Raw genomic sequence first — 4,750 nt, forward strand, 5'->3', positions numbered from 1 at the left:
AATGAATGCATTTTTGATGAGTCTCTCACTGTAGCACAATCTGATCTATCACCTATGGACCCTTCCTCAACCAACCAAAATAACCTGCATACCACTGAATTAAGAGTCCCCCCCTATGATAATGCTAAACTGCACCAATCAACAATGCTACAAGCATCAAGAAGCTCTGTTGTTGAAATCTTTAGTTGCTCCTTAACTAGAGCTCTCTTCACACATGCCCCTGCTCCATCATGTTCCCCTTTTCCATGGCCGGACTCAAAAAAACTCCAAATATGAGGCACCCCTCTCTCTACGTGCATCCTACACAACCAATAAAACATGCGAGCATTCTTGAATTGACCTGTACAGTTATCTAACCAAATGATATGTCTATCTATAGCAATTGCATGCTCGTGTAAGAAATCAAAAAAATTCTCGAAACAATGTTGCACAAACTCGTGAGAGTGAGATCTATCATCACTCATATAAAAATCATACTCTCTAATAATCTTTCGATTATCTTCCGCACTATCAGGGGCATGTCTATATGTTATGTGAACAAAAATTGCAATCTGAATAGAGTTGTAATACTGAGATTGTGTCTCATTTTGAGGTTGCAATGTGTAGTTCTCAGAAAAATCAACAACTAATATAATAGTGCCAATGGGAAAAGTCTCCTTACACATTCTAAATTATTGATCCAACCACTGAGACCTGTGACTATGTCTTGCATACTTGTAAAAAAGATTTGCCTTGAAATCTGAAATAAAATTAGCCACATTGATATCTTTTCCAACCAATTCACATCTAGAGCTCTCACTCCCACTCTTCAATGTGTATTTCACCATTTCATAGACCCTCTTTTTCACTATTGTCTTTCCAAGATCTTGTTCACACCCCTCATGAAAACTTGTGTCAAACTTGGATAAGCCACCACATTCTGAACACTTCTCATTTAAGCAAGCATTTTTATAAAAGGAACAACCATCAACTCTACGACATAAGAGTTGATCTAACAAGTCTCTTGATAATTTTGGAAGCCCACTAGCCCCACTATCCTCCAACATTTCTTTACTATGCAAAGTAGAACAAATGGAGCGTAATAGTTCATGGTGCATAGAAAACTCAACATGATATTTGCAACAACATGTATTTCAAATTTTGAGTGGCACAAAATAAAATGGCTTCAAAGATTCAAAAGCCCTTTGTGATATATGAACACTTGGATGACTCTCTCTAAATTGTTTGAACAACATAGTTTGACTTACCTCCAAATAGTGTTTAGGATGTGGCGTGCGGTCTCTGATGCCAATTCTCAACTTTAAGACATCTTTAGCATTGGGTGATACTCATGAGTTAGAGTGCCAAAACTGTATAATTTCTTCCTTCACATCGTCGGATAGCTTCTTATCAAAACGTGGAAGTCTCCCACCAAATGCCCATATTTCATTTTGAAGAGGATCATCAATTTTCTCTCGTCGACACGTGCTCTTCTCAAAGTAGTACGATTTAGATTCAAATCAATACAAGTTTGTCTCATATATCTACCCTTTCTCAAATGATGACTTACCAAAGAGGTTGTAATAACCCTTCAAGGAGCTCTATTATCCTTCTCTCTGCTATTTTTTCCAACGCTGTTGAGAGCACTGAAAAGATTCTTCATAATAATGGCATTTCTTTCCAACTTTTTATTGACACGAATTTTCAATTTGGAAAGCATAGGTCTCATCTTTTGCATCTTTAATAAGTGCATGAAAAGCTGGCATTGCTCTACCACTGTCTTGTTGCCAAAAAATATTTGATATAGTCTTGAAGCCCATAACCGAATGGTTCTTTCTGAATTTCTTCCTTCCAAACTAGTCATAATCGTTTCATCAATTTCAATTATCCATTTTGGTGTTTTAGAACCTTCATGTTGATTATAATTAGGAGATATGTAAGGTTCTTGTGCATTAGGTTCCTGTGCATTGTCATCTTCGACATGGTCAATTATGCAATTTGAATTATGACTTGGCGGCATTTCTTCTTCAAAATTTTCAATCTCTACATTTTCAATTTTTGCATTATCATTTTCAATAGGTACATTTTCATTCTCCAACTATACATTTTCATTATCTGACTCTATGATTTCACCTTCTATTAATTCATCGTCAACTTGATTGATATTTAGCATACCATATTTTTTTTTTCGGTGTTTCATTTTGTCCTTTTCCCTATATGCCGCAAGGTCTTCATTGGATATCTTCCTTTTACGTTTATTCTTTCGACGACTGCTGCTCCCCATTCAGATGATAAATTCAAACACCTAAAGTTATATTTTCGAATTCTTTTAGATTGGTTGAGCCCCAAAATGCGACTTTTTACAAATCCTGTGAAAAAAGAGGTAAAAAAGTAATGTTGTCGGGTCTATAGGGACAGTCAAATATTTGAAATTGATGCCAGTAAAATCGGATATCTGATATGGGAAAATGACTTTTGGGGGGAAAACTTGCTAAGGTTTCCCTCCTTTGCCACAATAATATTAATATTATGAAAATATTTGGAAGCAATCGACTTTAATTTATAACTAAGTTAATAGTATATTAGTATTAGTATAAAATATCAATAATATTAATATATAATAGTATTAATATTATTAGTATAGATATAATAGTGTAAATATATAGTGTTTATTTATATTAAGCTACAATATATAGTATTAATATATATTATTATTATAGCTATAATAGTATTATTATTATTACTATACATATAATAATATTAATACTTAGTGTTTATTTATATTATAATTATTATCCTAAAATAGTATAAATAGTAAATCCTAAAATATTACGTTATATATACTAAAATATTACATTATTATATAGATATATTAATAAAATACATATTAATATAATAATATTTATAATATATATTATATTTAATAAAAATATTACGTTGTTATATATATATATATATATAATATTATTATACATATTAATATAATAATATATAATACAAAGAGGGTCGTCGTTTAATGGGTCATAGCGGGTCATAGGTCACCCTATGACCCCCTTTGATCCATATGAATGATTCGACTATTTCTTTAGGGGTCCTAGGACCCCTAGGGACAAATGTCATCGTTTAATGGGTCGGAGAGGGTCATAGGTCACCCTATGACCCCCTTTGACCCATAATACCCATTCGAATATGTCTCTAGGGGTCCTAGGACCCCTAGAGACATATATCATTGTTTAATGGGTCAAAGAGGGTCATAGGTCACCCTATGACCCCTTTTGACCCATATGAATGATTCGAATATGTCCCTAGGGGTCTTAGGACCCTTAGGGACATATGTCATCATTTAATGGGTCAAAGAGGGTCATAGGTTACCCTATGACCCCATTTGACCCATATTACCCATTTGAATATGTCCCTAGGGGTCCTAGGACCCCTAGGGACATATATCGTCGTTTAATGGGTCAAAGGGGGTCAAAGATCACCCTATGACCCCCTTTGACCCATATGAACGATTCAAATATGTCCCTAGGGTCCTAGGACCCCTAAGTACATATGTCGTCATTTAATGGGTCAAAGAGGGTCATAGGTCACCCTATAACCTCGTTTGACCCATATTACCCATTCGAATATGTCCCTAGGGGTCCGAGGACCCCTAGGGACATATGTCATCATTTAATGGGTCAAAGGGAGTCATAGGTCACCCTATGACTCCCTTTGACCCATATTACCCATTCGAATATGTCCCTAGGGGTCCTAGGACCCCTAGAGACATATATCGTCATTTAATGGGTCAAGAGGGTCATAGGTCACCCTATGACCCCATTTGACTCATATGAACGATTCGAATATGTCCCTAGGGGTCCTAGGACCCCTAGGAACATATGTCATCGTTTAATGGGTCAAAGAGGGTCATAGGTTACCCTATGACCCCATTTGACCCATATTACCTATTCGAATATGTCCCTAGGGGTCCTAGGACCCCTAGGGACATATGTCATCGTTTAATGGGTCAAAGGGGGTCATAGGTCACCCTATGACCCCGTTTGACCCATATGAACGATTCAAATATGTCCCTAGGGGTCCTAGGACCCCTAGGGACATATGTCATCGTTTAATGGGTCAAAGGGAGTCATAGGTCACCCTATGACCCCCTTTGACCCATATGAACGATTCGAATATGTCCCTAGGGGTCCAAGGACCCCTAGGGACATATGTCATCGTTTAATGGGTCAAAGAGGGTCATAGGTCACCCTATGACCCCCTTTGACCCATATTACCTATTCGAATATGTCCCTAGGGGTCCGAGGACCCCTAGGGACATATGTCGTCGTGACCTATGACCCCCTTTGACCCATATTACCCATTCGAATATGTCCCTTGGGGTCCGAGGACCCCTAGGGACATATGTCATCATTTAATGGGTCAAAAGAGGTCATAGGTCACCCTATGACCCCCTTTGACCCATATGAAAAATTTGACTATGTCCCTAGGGGTCCTAGCCCTAGGGACATATGTCATCGTTTAATGGGTCAAAGGAGGTCATAGGTCACCTTATAACCTCCTTTGACCCATATGAATGATTCGAATATGTCCCTAGGGATCTTAGGACCCCTAGGGATATATGTCGTCGTTTAATGAGTCAAAGAGGGTCATAGGTTACCCTATGGCCGCATTTGACCCATATTACCCATTCGAATATGTCCCTAGGGGTCCTAGGGGACATATTTGAATGGGTCATAGGGTCATATGTCATCATTTAATAGGTTAAAGA

Source organism: Cupressus sempervirens, chromosome 9 (assembly GCF_028749045.1).
Source record: "Cupressus sempervirens isolate cs-2001-9-10 chromosome 9, ASM2874904v1, whole genome shotgun sequence".
NCBI lineage: Eukaryota > Viridiplantae > Streptophyta > Pinopsida > Cupressales > Cupressaceae > Cupressus > Cupressus sempervirens.